At 36.0% G+C, this 22,104-nt stretch overlaps 1 non-coding gene across 1 annotated transcript; it reads right to left on the bottom strand.

Moving 5' to 3' along the window:
- Positions 1-21,657: 21,657 nt before the first annotated feature.
- Trnav-cac (transfer RNA valine (anticodon CAC)) lies at positions 21,658-21,730 on the bottom strand. Its single transcript has one exon. It is a non-coding gene; the product is annotated as a tRNA-Val (tRNA).
- Between the last annotated feature and the right edge of the window lie 374 nt (positions 21,731-22,104).

Raw genomic sequence — 22,104 nt, 5'->3', positions numbered from 1 at the left:
AAGTGTGACTAAGATGAAATATGATTTTAAAAGTTATTTTACAAAGCTATTGAGGTTTAATTTACAGACAGTAGAATTCACTTATTTTCAGTGCATAGCTCGATACATTTTAGTAATTGCATGCATCCGTGTAACATCTACCACAATCAAGATGCAAAACTTTTCCATCAACCTAAATAGTTTCTTCATGATTTTTTTTTTTCAGTTTATCTGGTCTCTTGGTACTGGTCCCAGGAAACCACTGATCTGTTTCTTATCGCTGTGGTTTTGAGGTTTTGTTTGTTTGTTTGTTTTTGTTGTTGTTCTGGGGATTGAACTCAGGGGTACTCGACCAGCAACTGGGATTACAGGAATGTGCTAGCACACCTGGCTTGGTTTTGACTTTTCTAGAATTTCACATAAATGGAGTCAAATAGTATTTGCTTTTGGTGTTTGAATTCTTTCACTTAGCTTAATGTTTCTGAGATTGCCCATCTTGTTTGGTGTATTAACATGAAATAACCTTTTATATCCACTATATTCATAATAATGATTGCAGTCTGACAATACCAAGTGCTGGGAAGATCGGATTATTGTTGATTATAAATCATTGCAATCATTCTCAAAAACTTTTGGCAATTACATTGGAAAGTGAAACATCTGTTTTCTCTATGATTTAGCAATTCTTTTTATGAAAATACTTAAAGTAAAACATTTTATGCATTTTCTGTGAGATAGACACATAACAAAAAAATCAAAAAGTAAAGACCAAAACCATCAAATATGTACCCATAGAAGAATTGATTAGAGTGTATTGTATATATAACTTGGAATATTATATACCAGAGAAAATGAATGAACTATATATCCATGTGACAACATGAATTAGTCTTGGAAACATAATGTTAAATGAGAAAAGAAAGTTGTCTGAAGGTACATACAGTACATCATTTTAGCACTCAACATATGGATACTCAATAATATAGAGTTCAGGCAGATGTAGATATATGATTAAACCATAGAAGTGTAATAGAATAATTAACACAAAATGAAAATATAAATACTTCAGTGGAGAGGTAGAAGGACTAGATAAGGATGAATATGTAAGTAGCTGCAAGTCAATTACATTATTATAGTGCTTATGTAGTAATGTCACTGATTTTTATTGTAGTCTTGTGCTTTATAACTTATCTGGGTGTTTTATTTATGCTTCCACATGGATAAAATATTATAACATAAAATATACAATATTTGAAATAATGATTTATAAGTTGGATGTAATGTTTTCCACATGAGCCATTCGATCACATTTTTAATCTAAATTCCTTGAAGAAGCCATCAATTTCTCAAGCTATATATTCATTATTATTCAATAATATATTCAATTATTATTCCAGTGTCCTATTCATTTTTTTTTCTGGAAAAATTCCCAAAGGAAACCTTTGATCATATTTGCTTAGCAGTTTTTCCTCAAAAAATTACAAATTTTGCACTTGGGTAAACTATTTGAGAAATCTTCCTGATTTAATAATAGTTCATTTAAAAAATCTGACTTCACTTACTTCCACAGGATTGTCATGTTCTGTGAGGTATTGGTTCAAGTGGTCTCAGAAGATTAAAAACCAGACAAAGGGAACAGAATAAATGATGACCCATACCGACCAAGTGATGATTTGTTAAGAAAAATCCTTTTTTCATCCTTCTTCCAAACACAGATATCCTTTTCTAATCCAGACATTCTGGGAAATGATTTTCAAGAAGTATCTTCTGTTATGAAAATCGTTTGGATGTATACATGTTGTCTACTTTCCTGAGACAAGATCATGGAAAATAATGACCTACTGACTTCAGCTGATCTACTTTTAACAAATAAAATTTACTTTGCTTTTAACAAATAAAATGAACTTACAATTTTACATAGAAAACAGATACATGTTAGGCATGGAGTCCTTCAGTTTTATATTCCATCTTTGTAAAGTTAAGACTTTTCAGTTCTTATTTTGCTTTAGCTCTTGGAAGCATTTATTGCTAATGATCATGCTGGACAGGTAAATTTTAAAAGTGCAGTGAACAAGGGTAAGACAATAGAAAGGGTGGGGACTGGCTGAACCAAAAAGCTGATTTTGGCTGCTTGTGAATGCACTGAGGTCTTCTGAGTTTTCAAGAAAAACTGGAGCCACAGATGTTAACCAGCTACTAAAGCCAAGAAATGTTTATCCATTGTGAAACTTCATCTCTTTCTTTGCTATTGTTTGGTTCTGGAATATTCCCCAAAGTCCAATGTATTATAAGGCTTGGTTCTCTGCCTGTGGCTATGTTGAGAGGTGGTTAGACTTTTAAATGGTGGGGACTAGTGGGAGGAAATTAGATCATTGGGTGTGCACTCTTTTTTAATATTTATTTTTTTAGTTGTAGGTGGACACAATATCTTTATTTTATATTTATGTGGTGCTGAGGCTCAAACCCAGTGCCTCACGCATGCCAGGCGAGTGCTCTACCACTGAGCCACACACAGCCCCAGGGTGTGCACTCTTGAAGGGGACATCAAAATCCAGGCTCCTTCTTTCATTTTCATTCCCAGACACCATATTCTGCCCACTCTGATATTCTGCTTTGCCATAGGCCTCAAAGCAAGGGACCAACCAACCATGGACAGAAACCTCTGAAATTGTGAGCCAAACTAAACTTTTCCTCCTTTAAGTTGATTTTCTGTGGTATTTTGTGACAGTGACAGAAAACTCATACATTTTTCCACTCTGTATTCTGGAATGGTAAGGAATTTTGCTGCTTCAGCCATAGTTGGACTAGAATGTCTTCACCATCTCACATGCTGGAATGGTGATAGCAGTTCTGAGTAGGAAACCAGATGCATTTCTCATAAAAAAAACAGGATTCTCACTGCAATCTCTCAGGCTCATGATGGGTTAAATAGACAGAGAGCTCTGGTTTTGCTTGGGAATCTAAACAACCTTTCATGACATTGCTTCTAAAGGGAAACACACTCAGAATTCCAAATAATTGACTTTCAACATGAGTTTTAAAACAGAACCAGTGCCTGAATTGAAAACTGTCTGTTCTGGAAGCTTTACATTTTTAAAAAAGTGTTTTTAAAAAGTGGCTTGTCTCTTTATTTCCTTAGGTCAGCCATATTTTTCTGAATCTTATTTCATGTGTTTTAGTACACTAATTAAAATAGTTTTCTCTGAAATTATACCAGAACATCTGTCCGTGCATCCATCAATATGTCCAGCTGCTTCTTTGAATAATATGCTTATTTTTTAATGTGCTATTGATACAGAGTTTTTAAAGCATCTCTACTTTCAAACTGTTCTTCTATTTGCTAAGGATATTTTGTCTGCATTGATTAGTATATAGTTTTGATGTATGAAAGCTAAATGAAAGTTCCACTGGCCTGTAAGGTTTTCTACCATAAATAAGGTCTGTAGGGCAATACTAAATTTTATTCCTCTTTGTACACCCTTTGCTAATTATTGGACCTAGATGGTAGATGCTGAAGAAATTTTTTTCTTGCAATGAACTGAAACACTGTAGTTATACTCCATTTTGAAATGTGTTAACATTACACTCAACTATGAGGAACTTAACTCATTATAAATTAAGTCATCATAACTTCTTGACTACTGAGATTAATCAGGTTAAGTCTCAATATTCCCAGGCTGGAGTTGTGGCTCAGTGGTACAGCACTTGCCTAGTATGTGTGAGGCCCTGGGTTCAATCCTCAGCACCACATCAAAATAAATAAAACAAAGGTCCATCAACATCTAAAAAATTTTTTTAAAAGTCTAGACAATCTAGTTAGTATTTTTAAGAATAAGGAAACTATTTGTATTTTTGTGCCTGCTTGCTCACCAAATCCATTGTTCTCTTCTTGGATTCACAACTAGACTGCATTTACCAAGATCCTTTGTAGCTGGAAATGGACTACATTAAAGACAATAGTTTCATATATAACTTCCCATGTTTTCTCCATACTTGTTGAATGAGTGTGGATGACTCTGAGGCCCAGAAGAACGTGAAGACCCAAGATGGAAGGCCTCCCAATCAGGAACAGCCATTTTGGACTTAATATATAAGCAAGAAATAAAATTCTATTGCATTCAGTCACTAAGGATGAGGCATTCATCTGTTTTTGCAGGTAGTATCATCATAAGCATCATAAGTAATAAAATTCTGCCTAAATGCTATTGAGAATTGTTTTACCCTTTGTACATGTTGTGTAATGATTTCTCTCTGACGGCAATTCTCTAACACAAAGTAGGAGTCCTACAAATCAATTCAATTCTAGCATTAACTACCTGGAGTTAGCATAGATCGCATGTTAACATACTCAGTCCCAAAAGTCTTCCCTCAAATCCCAGCCATAGGTCCTAGTATCCCCATGCCAACTAAAAATTTGAGGGTTTCCATGATCACTTCTTTCAAACTCAATAGTTCACTAGCATGATTCAGAACTCACTGAAAGCACTGTTTTAATGGTTAAAGTTTTATAATAAGGGATACAACTCAGAAACAAACCAAAAGAAAGAGATGACTAGGGCAGGGTCTGAGCAAAGAGCATGGAGAGGCACTTTCTCTTCATGGAGTCAGGGTACACCATTTTCCAAGAACATCAATGTATTTACCAACCTACAGACTCGACTGAGCTTCAGGGTCAAGATTTTATTTTAAGTCTCATTATATAGAATGACTGTTTAAATCATTTGCCACATGATCAAACTCAATCTCCAACTTCCTTCCCCTTGCTCCAGATTGGGAAGAAAGTTCTGAACTTCAGTCATGTGCTTAGTCTTTCTGGTGACCAACTGTTATTCTCAAGCTGTCCAGGGGACCCCCTGTAAGTCATCTTATTAGCATAAACTCAGATATGAATGAAAAGAGCTTGTTATGAATAGCAAAAGATACTCCTATCAGAAATTTCCAAGGGGTTTTAAAGCTTGGTGCCAGGACAAAGACCAGACACATTCTTTATTGTATCACTGTTAAATGACAAAGGTCAGTCCTTTCAGTTTAAAAAATAGGTTGTTTGAGATTATTGATCAAAGAGTCTTTGGTCTAGGGCTTGTCTATGAGACATTTCCCGTATAAGCTCTAAAGTTTTCTGCTTCATAATGGATTTTTCTTTTTAGTTCCTTGCCCCTATTATAGCTCCAACATGCACTTGCTTTCAAGTTAAGTTCATATTCATGTTTGACTGGTTAGGAGCTTGTTTAACTATTTTAACTTCAATACCCTTTGTGGCATTTCATGTCTGGAATTCTACCACGTTGAAAATGTACTTGTTGACATAACATTTATTGCTCTTTTGATTATAAAATGTATACATGCTAATAATAACATGCCAAGACATAACCACATCACAGTGTATTTACATGCAGTCTTTTTATATGTAAGTATTTGCACATGAACAATTTTTTCTACTTATATAAATGAAATTATATTGCACATAGTATTTGATAATGTGTTTTTCACTTGCCTTATATCATAGACATTTTTTATGTCATTCAAGTCTTTGAAAACATTTTTATGGCAATAAAAAGTACACACACATGCACATGTATATAATTCATTTAGACATTCCCCAGTGGTCTGAATATTTAGTTTTTGTATTTTCAGTGTTATAAATAATATTATATTGACCATCTTTTATATAAGTAATTGTGTATATTTTTGGCTATTTCTTTAGGATAGACTTATAGATGCTCCCATTCCACTTAAATGTAAAAATTTAATATTTTTGGGTTAGTTGTATTTTCAACAACATGTGCATCTTTCTGGGTAACAGTTTGACATTAGGTTTTAAAAAAGAAAGAATGAAAACCCTGTATCTTTTAATCTAGTTATTTCCCTGTGAGAAGAAATCCCTGTGAAACTAAAAATAAACAAACAAAACCCAAGAAATTTGTCCAAAGATGTTTATAGCGTGGCTTATTTATAACAGCAAATCATACAGAACTACTCAAATATCTCAAACTAGATATATAAACTCATAAATGTGGTTCATAGATGGAAGTCAATGTTTTGAGTATTCTGCTACTTGGAAATATGTATAGAAAATAGTGATAAGTGGGCTGGAGTGTGGTTCAGTAGCAGGGTGCTTGCCTCACATGTATGAGGTCCTGGGTTTGATCCTCAGCACCACATAAAAATAAATAAATAAAATGAAGATATGGTGTCCATGTACAACTAAAAAAATATTTTAAAAAATAGTACTACAGGAGAAAAGGACAAGGAACAGGAAATATATCTTGGCCAACCATATAAATGTATATTGCTCTTTATTGATAAAATTAGATAATTTAGAGTAACATTGATATTGATGATTAGGAATATGAGAACATTTTCTGTAAGTTTGTTTAAATGTTGTACCAGTTTGCTTTTTTAACTTACTTACTTTCTTAAGTTATCTCAGGGTTGGGGGTGGAGAGACAATTTATTGTCTGAATGTCCATGTACTAGAAATAAAGGGTAGAAAGACTTTAGCAATTGATGTGGTTTCAGGAACAAGTCTTCTCACTTGGTTCTGTTTATCTCTGTGTATCATCTGCTTCACACAAGGATCTGCCCTGACTTGACTCAGGATTTGGTCTTGCATTTCTTTTTGACTTTTGGTTCCTATCATCCTCCCAAGCACTCAGGTCTCCCCAACTCACTTTTGGAGTGAGGCAGTCTGATTTTCTTGGGGAAGTTTTGTTTGAAAGCTGGGTATCTTTTTTTTTTTTTTTTTTTTTGGTACTGGGGATTGAACTCAGGGGAACTCAACCACTGAGCCACATCCCCAGCCCTATTTGGTATTTCATTTAGAGACAGGGTCTTACTGAGTTGCTTAGGTCTCGCTTTTGCTGAGGCTGGCTTTGAACTCACAATCCTCCTGTCTCAGCCTCCACAGCTGGGGAGATTACAGGCATGCTCAGCTGAAGGCTGTGTATCTTGAGTGTACCTGCCAGTCTAGGGCTTTCTATCCGGTTTTGCCCAACTCATTCTACTAATAATGGTATAGTCCAGGGTCACCTGGTCCACCTTTAGGCCATGTGGGTGTCTCTCAACATAAGAAAGACATACTGAAGTTTAGTCTATGAAAGCATATGTGTATTTTAAATGAGTGATTCTCTAGGTGTTTGAATTTTAAGTAATATAAAGAAGATATTTGGAATGAGGCCTGCCCTTAAGCCATTGAATCACCCAATTGACTCCTTATTTCACCATAAATGGGTAAAAAATTCTACAAGGGTTTTAATCACTAAGACAGAATACCACCTCATTGGATCCTTCTTGGAAAGAGATGTGAAGGCAGGAAATGGGAAGAAAGACAGGGGAGAGGTGAAAAAATAGAAATATCAAGAATGTCTGATATAATGTACACGAGAGCCACTCTCGTGTACAACTCTGCTCCATTGAAGGACATATTTTTATTGGTTAGCTAGCTGTCTCTGTTACATTCTCCTAACTTGTTTTCTGGTCTTCTCTGCCTCCTCAATTTAACCTAGCTTATATTTTACAATGAATTAAGAATCCTAGTCACATTAGCTAATTACTTAAAAAAATCTATGGCTTTCCACAGTTTACCAAGTTAAATATCAACTCCTTATGCTTAGCCTCATCCATTAATACTTCCCTACCTTTTCCAAACGTTTCAGCCAAAATAGACCACATGCTGTTCTTCAAACACTGGATCTTTGATTCATCCTATGTTCCCATCTGGTATTCTGTCTACCTCTGTATCCTGCCTCTCATCAGTAGTATACATTTTAAATAAATTCAGCATATTTTTTCTTATTTTATGCCTTTCTGAGTCCTCCAGTGAGGGCAATCACTGAATTCTAAACTGTCAGTGTCAAAAATGATGTTCCCATTGAACGTTGTAATACTCGGCAGCAGCAGGAGGCTTGGCCCACCAGCCTGAGGAATAGGGTTCTTCCATTGACATGTTACAATTAGCACCCATGGAGACAGCAGCTTACGCACATTCCACTGTTTGTAACTACTACTTGAGAGTGTTGGCATGAAGTCATTTCCTAGGGCATAGTGCCTACCAGCTAGAAGTCAGGATTTTACTTGTTTATAAAGCAAAATTTAGGGCATTTGTGCAAAGACTCATCAGAGTAATAGCACAAACAAACAAACAGGAAACAAGAGACCATATGCAGAATTTTAAAAAGACAATAAGGACAGCAATGCATTAAAGAAACAGAAAATTATATGAAGACTTCTGGAAAGATCTCTTTACATTTATTACTCTAAGATTTCTGATGCCAGAAAGCTAATTTGGCTCCTGACGCTTGGTTACCTTTATGCCTAGAAACCCAATGTACCAGGTTTTCTTGATTTATTCCCAGTTGGAAATATTCTGCAGTACTGCCCTCAGGCATGTAACAAAACTCATCAGTCTCTCCAGGACAACCTTGGCTACAGTCACCGTTTCCTTCCATTGAAATGACTCTCCTCTGAGTATCTCAGTTTCTCTCCTGAAGATGTAGATGCCCTGTCAGCTGTCATTTCAGGATTGCTTTACTGCATCCTGAATCCATTCTGACTGGGCAGGTTCACAGGATCTGCTCATTTTCACAAGAAGTAAGCTTTGTAAAGCCTTGCTTAATATTCAGTTGTTGAGTTGAAATGAATGTTAAAACTGAAAATATAAAAAGTGATATGCAATTTGAGATATGAGGAACCCCAAATGATATCTAAATTAAATTATCAAGTGGAAAAAAATGCCTTGGCAGTGTCCCTACCCCATTAATTATTCCAACCTCCCGTCCTTCCATCCATTTGTCCATCTATTATTTACTGCGAAAATACTCTTTTTAGCTTGGTGTTTCTGCTAAGATCCTTGGATAAAAGAAACAGGAAGTTTCCCACTGAGCATTTACTCTGTGTTCCTTTTCCAAACTCCTGGATGTTTTTGAGCTATTCTGTTTTTGCCTTTAGTTTGAAGCATTGATGTGTGTGTTACCTCCATGATCAAAAACCTTCAGTATTCTTAAAAACAAGCAAAATGTTCCAAATCTATTAGACAACCTAAAAGGAACAAAGTACAAACTTCTCAGTTTGGCATTCAATGTCCACTATTATATGGGTCCTACCAACTTTCCCCAGCTCACTTCACAGTTCTTTCTTTAATTATCTTAACTGTTTTTTTTTCCTGCAATTCTTGAATTTCTGCCTTGCAGGTTCCCACCCCAAGATCTTTCCTAATGTGGTCCCCTTTCTCTTAATGTCCTTTTACTCAACTCAACCTGCCCAAATCCTGATCCTAAACGGTCCGGTGCAAACAATGGAATCTTAAAGCTTGTTTTTGAACTTTGCACCAAATCCATTTACCCTTCTGTGTGAACATTAATAGTGTTTTCTATGTTATGTTTTTGTTTGTATACTTCTCTCAGGGTAGTTGTTAAATACTCCAACAACTTTAAGGATAATCCATCTCTTTCTTCAATTAAGGATTACCTTTTTAAATTATTGAAGCTCAGAGAACACCTAGAATAGTGTTATGCACAATTAGACTGTCAATAAACATTGGTTGGTTTGAATGGGCAATGTCCTGCCATTTAAGGTTTGTAGGGAGGGGGTCACAGAGCCAGGGAAGAAAGGAGAGATGATAAAGTCCAGCTGGGAAGCTATCAGTCTATCTTTATAACTGGGAGATAAATAAGCATTTGTGTTTCAACTAAGGTTTGAGTGGAAAAGGGGGAAGGAGATGGATATGAATGTTTATGCAAAAAAATAGATTATACGGTAAAGGCAAAGGAACAGAAATAACATCAAGGGCTGGAGCCTGGGTGACAGGGAGAATGAGGTCATCCTGAAAAACAAACAAAAAAAGGAACTCAGAAAAGGGTGGTTTGAGCATAGGGGGAGGGGCAGATAGCTGATAATGAGTTTAGTGTTTTAGAAACTTACCTAGAGGTACAGGTAGAACCAGGAGGAGGGACTTGAGAACTGACTGGAAATATGGCATTGCAGCCTTGGAGAGTCACCAGCTTGGAAGTGACAGTTGGAACTAAAAGAATGGAAGAAATTTTCCCACCTTGTGGAGTGGGGGAAGAAGACTGGGAAGTAGACCCTAGTAAATACCCATGCGATCAGAGCAGTGTCACATGAAACTCCTTTTCTGTGGCAATATTTGCTGCCAAAGATAATATCTTGTACTTAGCTATTTGTTTCATTGTAGCCGTTGAAATTTCTCTCGTCCTGAGTTTTCTGTTCTTCACCCAGTTCTTACACTTGAGGAAAGGAAGCTATTTCTTAAACCTTCTGATCTTGCCTTTCAGAAGGCACCAGATAAAGTAGTTACTTTTTAACCAGAGGGCAAGATACAATGTACAAATATGAAACATAAGGAATTGAATTCTGCATATCAGAGTTAAGTGTACTTTGAACTTGGAGTGGTGAGCAAGGAGAAAGACTTAACTGGGATGGGAACTAAAAAAAAAAACAATCCTTGGAAGTTCTGTGTTTAGGTAGGAGCTAGGTTGGAAACTCTTAACTCTTTATGAGAAATTCTGGGAAGCTTCCTAAATAAATAAACTCAAGAAACATTTATTAAGCATCTATTATGTTCCAGGCTATGTAATCAATTTTTCATATTTAATTTACCCTCAAATTTTGTGAAATAGAAATTCTTTCCATTTTCAGAAGAGTGTATCTTGGGTATTTTTGAGATAGGAAAGCCTGAACTACCTCTGCTGGCTCTACTGACAGGGACACTGGATGTTGAGACCAAACTGCTCACTAAATGGGAGGTTCCATTGTACCAAAATCTCCAGTGGGCTGAGCCTGAGTTCTTTGCCTGGCTAGCTGCCTGGTCTGGGTTTTGTGGCTTTTGTAGCTGCTTCCTCCAGGGTTCACAAATAAGATTCCCTACTTCCATAGGAAAGGGGATCAAATTCTGGGAAGCTTCCAAATAAAAATCAATAAAAATCAATAAAAACCCACTTCAAAGGGCTGTAGCTCAGTGGTAGAACACTTGCCTAGCACATCTGAGACATTGGGTTTCATTCTCAGCAGCACATAAAAATAAAATAAAAGTATTGTGTCCATCTACAACTAAAAAAATTTAAATCCACTTCACTGAGGAAAATGGTATTTATATGTTCAAGGATACTGGTAAGCACTGGAGCTGAACACAGACCCATGTCTTCCAATTCTGATGAATCTTTCCATTGTACTTTTGCTGTTTTGCTGTAACTATTTGAAAGAAGATAGAGAATACATCTATTTCCTCCAAAACTGCTTGCAATTAACAAGAATTCTTTTTAGAAACTTTAATGTACCAGACACTGTACTAGGTGATTTACATACTTTTTAAAATCTTTATAAAGCCTTTTTAATTAGCATCCCTATTTAGGGGGTGAGGGTATTGGGGATTGAACCCAGGGGCACTCACCCACTGAGCCACATACTCAGCCCTATTTTGTATTTTATTTAGAGACAGGATCTCACTGAGTTGCTTAGGACCTCCTGAGTTGCTGAGGCTGGCTTTGAACTGGCAATCCTCCTGCCTCAGCCTCCCAAGATGCTGGGACTACAGGAATATCCCTATTTTTTAAATATTTTTAATATCTTTCCCTTTCTCCTTTGACACTGCCTTAGATTGGCCTGTCTCATTTCTTTCCTCCACTATAGCATGAGCCTTCTAGTGGTTTTCTAGTCCCCTCTAGTCCACTCATTGCAGCCAATAATTCTGTACTAATGCTCACCCTCTTAACTCCTGTTAAACTTTTAAAAATTAACTTCCCCTAAGTTCAAGGTCAAGTTCCTTCATGATCAGATTCTTGCTTTTGCCCGTCTACCTCATGTCTTCCCATCCCCCTACTCCAGACATTCACTTTGCTCTAGGCACATTGAACCATTTGTCATTTTATAATTTTAGTCCTATGTTTAGATCTTGATGCATGTTGAGTCAATTTTTGTATATGGTTCAAGGTAGAGGTCTAAATTTCTTTTGCATGTGGATATTTAGTTTTCCTGACATTTGTTGGAAACACTGTCGTTTTCCCATGGAATGGTCTTGGCACTCTTGTTCACTGATGACAAACATGAACATTTATCTCTGGGCTTTTGATTATATTCAGTTAGTGTGTATGTCTATTTTCATGCCAAGATACAATGTTTCGATGACTGCAGCTTTGTAGTAAGTCCTCCAACTTTGTTCTTCTTTGTAAAGATTATTTAAACTATTTTGGGTGCTTTGAGATTTCATAAGAATTTTAGAAATAGTTTTCCTATTTCTGTTAAAATATAACATTCAATATCTATAAAATTTCTTAGAAATGCTGCTTTAGCAGCATACTGTATGTTTTGATATGTCACATCTTCATTTACATTTCTCACAACATGTCTTTACATTTCTCTTTTGATTCTTTCTTTGATCTGTTGATTATTTAGGAGTGTATTATTCAATTCCCATGTATTCATGAGCTTTCAAAATTTCTTTGTATCATTTATTCCTAGTTTAGTTCTATTGTGGTTGGAGAACATATTTTATTTCCATCCATGTAAATTTATTGAGGCTCATTTTATGGTCCTTCATTGAGAATATACCAAGTTCAGTTGGAAAATATATATTTTCTTCTTATTGGATAGAGTGTTCTATGGATGTCTGTTAGACCTAGTTAGTTTATAGTGTTGGTTGTCTTTCCGACTAGGGTTTTTTTTTATCATTATCTTTTTTTTTAAGTTTTTGGACCTTTATTTTATCTATTTTTTTATATAAAGTGATGAGAATCGAACCCAGTGCCTTGCACATGCTAAGCAAGTGCTCTACCCCTGAACCACAACCTCAGCCCTCCTTCTGACTAGTTTTTATGTGCATTATTGAAATTGAGGTACTGCAGTCTCTATTGTTGAATTGTCTACTTTGGTCTTCATTTCTGTCAGTTTTGCTTCATGTATTTTTGCACCATTAGTTAGGTACTAATATATTTAGTTTATCTTGTTATATCTTCCTTATGGATTAACCTTTTATCATATAAAATGATCATCTTTGTTTCTAGTAATGTTGTGTGTATGTGTTAAAATCTATTTTGTCTTATATTAGCAGAGCCACTAAATTTTATTGGCTGTTTTTTTTTTTTCATGGTATTTTTGCATCATTTTGCTTTTCATATATTTGTATATTTGTATCTAATTTTCATTTTCTGTACAGCGCATAAAGTAAGAACTTGTTAATTTAATCTGACAATCTGTGGCTTTAATTAGATTACTTAATTCATTCATATTTATATTATTATTTATATAGTTGGGTTTATGCCTGCCATTTTAGTTGTCATTTTTTTCTTATATCTTTATATTTTTAGTGTTCCTCTGATCATATTTTACTAATTTCTTTGCAATTAAATAAATACTTTATAATGTAGTATTTTCATTTCCTTAATGATTATTCTCACTATATATTTTAGTTATTCATAAGAAATTGCTTCAGATTTATGCCAACTTCATTCTAGAGAGAGCTAAAATATTTTGCTTCTAAATCTCTAGTCCTCTCCTTCTATTTGTGGCTTTACTCCTATGTATTTTATCTGTAAGTGTTACAAATCCAACAATACACTGTTGCAATTATTACTTTGTATAATTTTATGTTTTTATAGCAACTAAGATAAAAAAGTGAGAATAAGTATATAATGGTAGCTTTTTTGGCTCTCTATATTTGTTCCTGTGGATTCTAGTTAACATTTGGAATAATATCCTTAGCCCAATCCAGCTTTGTTTCCATTGGCTTCCTTTGAGCTGTTATTGGCAAACATATTTCTATATGTTATAGGACCAGTGATGCATTATATACATATTATTTTGTAATATTGATTTTAAAGTAGTTAAGCAAAGAAAGGAGTATAAATGTATATTTATACTCGCCTTTATAATTAATCTATATCATCAATGAATCAACCAATCTCTTCATGATTTCTTTCTAGCACAACTTCTGCTGTTCTCAAAAATTCCCTTTGTCTTCAACTTTTCCACTGTCTTTTCTGAATAAAGTCAGTTCCTTTGATTTGGGATTTAGAACTCTCTATTCTATGGTCTACTTCTCTCCCCAGGCAAACATTCTTAGTCAGGCTCTGGTTCTTTGGTTAAAGTCAATGGCTTTCTTGTCTGAGTGACACCCCCAATTTAGGAACTGAATGCTTGGTGGGTAGAGTAGGACAGCTAGCCCAGTCTTCTATATTGTCATAAAAACCCTGCCTCAGGAATTAGGGCAAAGACAAATGGGACTCTACTTTTCATAGCAGCATTGAGCCTCTATTCCATGATTGGAGGCTGGGTAGAAAAAGGGAGCAAGCACCTCTGCTTCACTCACTGAGAATTTAACCTCAGCAATAGCTAGCTAGGGAAAAGATGTGAAATGCTGTTGTCCTGACCTTCATGGTGGCATGATTGCCTTCTAACTGGGAGGATAGGGAAAGGGAGATTTTATATATATATATATATATATATATATATATATATATATATATATATATACTATATGAATCTGGAGTGGATTTTTCATCTCTTATATTTGGGAGGTGGGAGGGATGGCATGGGTTTTGGGCTCACATACCACAGGCTTTTATAGTTTTTCTTGAGTTTTGATAGATTTCTAGAATAAATGTTTCATTTGATGTATGCCCATAAGACTATTTTTGGAGACATTTAAGTAATTTTCAGGCTGGGTATGGTGGCACATCCCTGTAATCTCAGCAACTCAGGAGATTGAGGCATAAGGATTGTAAGTTTGAGGCCTGCCTGGACAACTTAGCAAAACCCTGTCTCAAAGTAAAAAATGGGCTGGAAATGTAGCAGTACACGCACACAGGCACACACACACTCACAGAAAAGTAATTTTCATCAGCTTAGCTGGGAGTAGGTCCATGGAGTTCCATATGTTGTCATATCAGAAGTTGAACTCCCCAGTAATCCCCAGTAATCGTTTTCATGTCAGTTCCTGACTCTATTTCTAAACATAAATTATTATTTTTTTCTATAAGCAGTTGACTATTAGTTTCCATAGTCATCTACTTTAATGTTGTTCTCTTATCATCTGTCATGGAAAAATGCTAAATGAAAATCCTCTATGCATTGATTACTATTATTTGTGAGTTTTAAAATTTTTTTAAAAATGATTAAACTGTTTAAAAGCACATTTCAAAACTGGGAACAATTTTTAAAAATGTAATTGCAAATTTGATGTCTCAGTCAAAGGTCAAAGCAACCTTTAATCACACATTACCCTATGGGAACCAAACTAAAATAAGTTGGATTTTGCTCCAGGCATTTGGCAATTAAGGAGTGGCACGTGAACAGGAAGGCTGCTTTTATTGCCCAAAGACTAAGTCCTTTCCACTTCAGAGTTTCTAAAAGGGCCATCAAGAGTTCAATTTCCAAAGAGCTGTTTTGTGGGTAACTACTTTATTTGTCATATAGAACAAGGTCCTGGTACACCTGGGTCCCACACACAGGCAGAATCTCTGTCATTTGGTAGCAATAAACCTCTTCACAAATAAAGAACAATCGTTTTCATGTCAGTTCCTGACTCTATTAATTGATCCCCGGTAAAACATTGCAAAACTGAAATCCTCATATAAACCTTCAAACTACATGGTTATTAATCCCCCATCCCCTCCTCTGAATCTTCTTTCTTGAGTTCACAAACTTGAGTGGACAAGAAATATTGTTTTGCGTTCTTATTTTTCTAAAATAAAATCAAAGCCAATGCTAGCGTTTATCCTTCCTGGGATGTGAGAAATACTATCTCGGGTATAGACAAGTTCCTCCTCTCTCCTTCTCTCGTGTTTAGGATTTTAGATCACTTAGTTTCTGTGCTTTTTATCTTTTATGTCTAGGCTGCTTTCTGGATAAGTAGCCTCTGGGGAATCCTTGTTGGGGGCTTTTGATGACTTTCCCTACTGAGATCCTCCCTATGTCAGGGGTCAGTGTTCTCTTTCAGACATAGAAGTGCTGTTTCCTTCTCTGTTTTAGCTGCTTCCATCTTGGAATTTCTAACTCCAATAAAAACACTTATTCCTTCCCCCAAGACCTAATTTAGTCACCTTAATAAGCTCAACAAATTTGAAAACTGTTATTCCAGATTTGTGGGATCCCAATAGACCTCCAGGAGCCGAATCCGATGCAATCACACAAGAGTCTTTATTGCAAGAGCCTGGACTCACAATCAGTTCCTGACTCAGCGGTCCCAGGGAGGGAGTCCTGGTCCTTTTTCAGTGAGGTTTTATAGGTTTTGGGGATACTCTATGCGTTACAACATCACACAGCAAATCATTCCATCCGCAGGAAAGTCAAACAACAACTCTTAACATTGATTAGCACATTCACTGGCAGGAACAAGGTGGGTAGGGGTGATTAGTTAGTACAAGAGGGGGGTTCATTTGAACTGATTGGTTTAGGCCACGAGGAGTGTAGTGCTGAACTACATGGTTTCCCAACATGTTATCAACCACCACAAACTACTGGGGGGTCATCTGGCATCCCAGGTATTTTCCCTGTCTCATGCTGATTGGAGGTTGCTAGGGGGGTTGCTATGGGTCCTCACCTAGCCTAACTGAGTCAGGGACACCTGGCACCACTCAGCAGGGTGGGTATGTGCTTAGGAGTGCTCTGTGGGTTTTTCCAAGGACAAGGGTCACGCCCCCTTCCTTAGGCCAGGCCTTGAGGTGGAAGCTGCTGTTATTTGTTTATTTTTAAAAATGGAGTCACATTAGTTTCTCAAAAACAAGATCCCAAAAGTATATGTGCTTCATACCCTGCTATGTAGCAGCACCTCACCGTCTTGGCTGTACAATCTTCCCATCCCTCAGATAAAGGAATTTGAAAGCTTTTCTCCTTTCTTTGGGAGAAGGGAAAATACAGTGAAAACAAAATCAAATTAGTCTTTCCATAATCTTCACATGGTTTGTAAAAGCCTATATGGACTGCTTTCTCTTCTTTCCTTGCCTATTTTCTAGTGGAGTTTCTTTTTGAGATGGTTGAAGATTAAGAGAAAAGAAGATTGTATTAGCTTCCTAGGGATGCTATAACAAAGTTTCACAATGGTTTCAGAAAATAAAAATTTAGTGTCTCACAGTTTTGGAGGCTAGAAGTCCAAAATCATGGTGTCTGCAGGATCATGCTCCCTCTGAAGGCTCTGAGGAGAGTCAGTTCTGTGTCTTTCTCCTTGCTCTGGAATATACCTGAAAGTCTTTGTACCCTGTGATTTGTAGGTACCTTACTCTAATCTTTGCCTCTGTGTTCTTCCCTGCCTGTCTGTCTCTTCAAATCTTTTTCTCCTTATAAGGACACCAGCCACTGGATTGAGGGGGAACTCTAATTCTGCATAACCTCATCTCAACCTGGTTATATCCTCAAAGACCATATTTCCAAATAAGTTCACATTCAGAGATATTGGGTGTTAGAATTTGGACATAACTTTCAGGCAATGTAATTGAATCCACAACAAGGGTTAGCACTAAATTATTGTCTGTTACTTGTGGATTGGTATGAGGGAAGCATTCTAAGCAGGTTTCACAATCTCAGGACATGATGGTGGGGGACTGGGGCAGAGGAAAAGAGAGTGTGGTGTGCTGTTCACTGCAAATTGAAGCTGAAGATGGATCTCCTGTGGCCCTGTGATTCTCTGTCACTTTGACCATAAGAAGGAGAAAAAGAAAGCTGAGAAAATAGAGAAGCTGCAGCTGGACAGAGAAACAGAAATTAAGTGACTTTGGTAAAATTCCTAATGAGTCCAGAGGGGGAAAAATCTTGGTACAATGATCTGATTTCAGTCAAATGCCTCTCTATAATTTACATGGTTTTGAGATGTGATTAAAGTCTCAAATTTCTAAGTTTTAAAATTTTGTCTCATCTTTTCTTTATCTTTCATTGTTTCATAACTGAGCTACTGAAAGTTTAACTTGGTTTCTTTTAAAAGAATTTGTCTTATGATTCTAAAGAACCACTAGGTTTTAAATCCTCCTCAACTGTATCATTTTAATTATTTGAAGATTAGAAAAACTGACAAAACAAAGTGTCAAAAATAAAACTAAGTTTGGGGCAAAATTAACACATGCTGTTTATTCATCAACTTGCAGCAGGAGAACTCTTGTGGAGGTCACTGTCATTTCAGCAAGGGTTCAAAGGTGTTAGAATAGGCAGATTTGCAGTGAAAGTGAAGAAATACTAAGATAGTATCTGATTGGTGAACATTCTATTAAGGCGGGGTTTTTTTGGTCGGGGGGGAGGAAAGGAGACTTTCTAATGATCTTTAGGTTTGTTTGGCAATTCCTGGTTGGTTGCAAAGGTTCAAGTAAATAATTTGGAAGCATTTCAGCATTCCATAAGAGAAAGGATTACTTAGTGATGGGGCAGAGGGCTGGTTGTATTCTGAAAGGAGTGGAGGTTTATGAGATGCTTTCTTTTTTTAAGAAAAATATTTATTTATTTTTTGGCAGACACAACATCTTTGTTTGTCTGTGGTGCTAAGGATCGAACCCGGGCCGCACGCATGCCAGGCAAGTGGGCTACCACTTGAGCCACATCCCCAGCCCCCTATGAGATGCTTTCTTGCAGTCAAATTGTCCTTGGTGTTATTGGGAAGGAGGAAGCTTCCGTGGCAGAGAATTTCCTTAAATTAATGAGAGCTATAGATAATACATCCCATTGTAATTGGATAGGAAGGATAAAAAAAAGGAAGACTACTAAATAGCAGTTTGAAACAAAGCTACATTTATTTGCTTGCCTGGTAATACTCACACACTATCTCAGCAGGACTCTCTTAGCAAAAATAAAGGTCTAGAGGCAGAATGAGAAAGGAGAAAGTTTGACAAATGACTGAGATTCTGAATTCATGTCTCTGGCTGGTTTATAAAGCAGATTGGAAACTCTTCTATGCTACTAGTCACTTTTAAGCTGTTTTATCACTAAGCATCAGAAAGCGAGTTTCAAACAAGCCCAGGAAGGCATGAGTTAAATTCTATTTGGTCTAGCTTCATTCAGGGCTCACTCATATGCACATGTAAGAAGCTCAGCAAGCTTTTTCTTTTCATCCTTTCTTGCTTTTTCTTTTTTTGTTTTTGCACTGAGGATTGAACCCAGGGGCATTTAACCACTGAACCACATCCCAAGACCTTTTATATTTTATTTAGAGACAGGGTCTCACTAAGTTGCTTAGGGCATTGCTTAGTTGCTGAGATTGGCTTTGAACTCACAATCCTCCTTCTTTGGCCTCCCGAGCTGCTGGGATTACAGGTGAGCACCACTGAGCCCAGCAAAGTTTTTCTTTAGTGGAGAAAATTTACCATATTAACATTACAAAATATTAGAGCCAATAAAGCATCCATAGCTATACAAACTTACCTCCAATATAACTTTTTATTTGTGCATATTGCTTTTGCTTTTGTCTAATGAATATATATTTCATAGTTATAAACATATTGTGCATACTGTTTTGTATTTCTGACTTGATAATATCCTAAAATATTTTCCACAGTCTTTATTATTAGGATTTAATACCTATACATTGTCTCTGAAGTCAGTATAACATCATTTATTCACAACTCCTAATTTTTAATATTTGGTATTTCCAATTACCTGTTTTTATATATACAAGTGAACATCTTTATGATTCAAGACTGTTTTTTGTTTCTTGAATGATTTCCTTAAGATAATAATTTCCCCAAAGTGGGCATTCTATGCCAAAGGAAAGGGACCTCTCCTGAGTTTTAATATAGGGTCCAAATTTCTTTCTTTTGTTTTATATTTTTTTTATTTTTTATTTTTAAGTATATATGATAGTAGAGTGTATCTTAATATATTCTACATACATGGGGTATAACTTTATTCTAATTAGGATCCCATTCTTGTGGTCCTACATGATGTGGAGTAACACTGGTTATGTATTCATGTATGAACTTAGAAAAGTTACCTCCGATTCATTTTATTGTCTTTCCTAATTTCTTTCTTATTTCCAGACGATATTGCCCTCATTCCCACCCCACCCTATAGCAATAAATGTGTACAGTTTTACTCCAAACTTGTCAGCACACAAAGTTCATGCCATGAAAAAAAAATTTTGCTAATTTGGCATCAGCACAAAAAGAAGCTTCAAGATTACTTTAAATTGCATTTCTTTATTTTGGAAAAATATGCATTTTCCTCTCGTCTTTATTTCCTAATGTTCTTTTCTCATCTGATGTATTTGATTTTAAACCAAAATAAGATTGAGAACCCTTCCACCTATCCCATTGAACACTTAATGGAAAGGAATGCTCTTTTGTTCTTTACCTTCTGCATGGAGTGGCTGCTCACAACAAAAGCAGTCTTTATTTTTAAGACTTCTTTTTACAGTTCTACCTATTTATTTGCAGTGTAAATAAGGTTTCTTCAGCAACATATCCTTGATGAAAAGACAGAGTTAGGCTATCAAAGGAACCTTCCAAGAGTAATGCAAATGTTTTTAGCTTTTGATTTTTTTCAGCAAAATTAAATGGTAGATTTAACATCTGTGATCTATTTAGCCCTATGTAGAAGTGTTCCTCTTAAATTTGCTTTGATTTGCCACCAAATGCAACCAATTGATTTCTGTGGATCATTGCCTTTTGAATCTCTCTACCCAGTGCCTCTTCCTTTATTCTGATGTAAGAACCGTGGAACTACTTTCACCATCAGAAGAGGAATAAAAGTGATTAACCACACACACACTTTTCCAAAATATTTTATCTTTTCCATAGACTCTATGATTTAATGGTGATTGGTTATATGACATTTTCACTATAAGAGGAACAAATGTGAAAGAACTTTGAACATTTGACCCTATTTTGTGACTTCATATGAATACTATTATTCTACCATTCCTAGAGTCTACTCCAAGGTTAATACATAATTTCACCACTTGGGAAACTCCTTCTGTAAAAGGCCAGACAGTGAATATTTTAAGCTCTGATGGCCGCATAAAGTCTCTGTCTCCTCTTCATCTTCATCTTCATCTTTAGGTATAGGCCTTAAAAAACAACCTGTGGTTGAATTTGGATTTGGCACATGAATTGTAATTGTTCATTCCTGATGTAGAATAATCTAGGAAACAAATTAAGATTTTATTTTTCCTTGTGAGTTAAGTAATGCATAAATAGGATTAATTAGCTAACTGGGCTTTTTTTCCCTTTTAAAACAATAACAAAAAGCATATTTATGAAGGTAAAAATGGGCTCCATCTGAATGGCTAATCTCATTTATCTCAACACAGCTATTTTTAAGTAGTTGGTGGTATTCTTTTAAACAAAGAAAGAAAAGGAAAATAAAGCTGCCAGACAATACTTGTATTTATTTTCTGTACTTCTGCAAGAAATTATTGTAATGAGAATCAAAATGATTACATTTCTTGAGGGTACATTGGGAAAACTTGTAGTGACAATTGCAAAAATGTACTTAGAGTTTAATTAAAACACTGTCACTTAAAGGACTTCAAATATTTTTTCCTGCTTAGTTGTGTAACTAGTGTGCTGATAAGTTGTACTCTAATAATAATAACCACTAAAACTAACTGCTTAAGTATGCAGATGAAGGTCAACTGTAGCACTGGAATTTGATTTAAAATATTTTTCAATAGATTGATAATGGAGCATCATCATCAATTTTATTTGATAATACTGTATTTGAATTTCTTTCTTTCCTTTTCTTTTTTTTTTCTTTTGGTAGTGCTGGGGATTGAACCCAGGGCCTTGTGCATGTGAGGCAAGCACTCTACCAACTGAGCTATATCACCAGCCTCATATTTGGATTTCTAAAGGAACTTTTTACTTATCTGGTAACTCCATGCTGATATGACATAGGCAGAATGCTGAAAATTAGCAACCAACCCCACTCCTGAAAACAAAACCAAAACAAAAAAAGAATCTCTATCAAATCTGTATCAGTGTGCTCAGTCTACCACAAGAGAGTAGAATACCAAAGACAGGGTGGCTTAACCTACTGAATTTTATTTTTTCACAGTTCAAGAGGCAGAAAGTCCAAGATCAAGGGGCTATCATGGTTGGTTTCTAGGGAGGCCGCTTTTTCTGGCTTGTAGCTAACTGTTTCTCCCTGTGTTCTTACATGGCCTATCCTATGTGCATATGGAGATAGAGGTAGATTGAGCTC

The sequence above is a fragment of the Ictidomys tridecemlineatus genome, chromosome X (genome assembly GCF_052094955.1).
Source record: "Ictidomys tridecemlineatus isolate mIctTri1 chromosome X, mIctTri1.hap1, whole genome shotgun sequence".
NCBI lineage: Eukaryota > Metazoa > Chordata > Mammalia > Rodentia > Sciuridae > Ictidomys > Ictidomys tridecemlineatus.
This window is presented reverse-complemented; position numbering and strand designations above follow the sequence as displayed.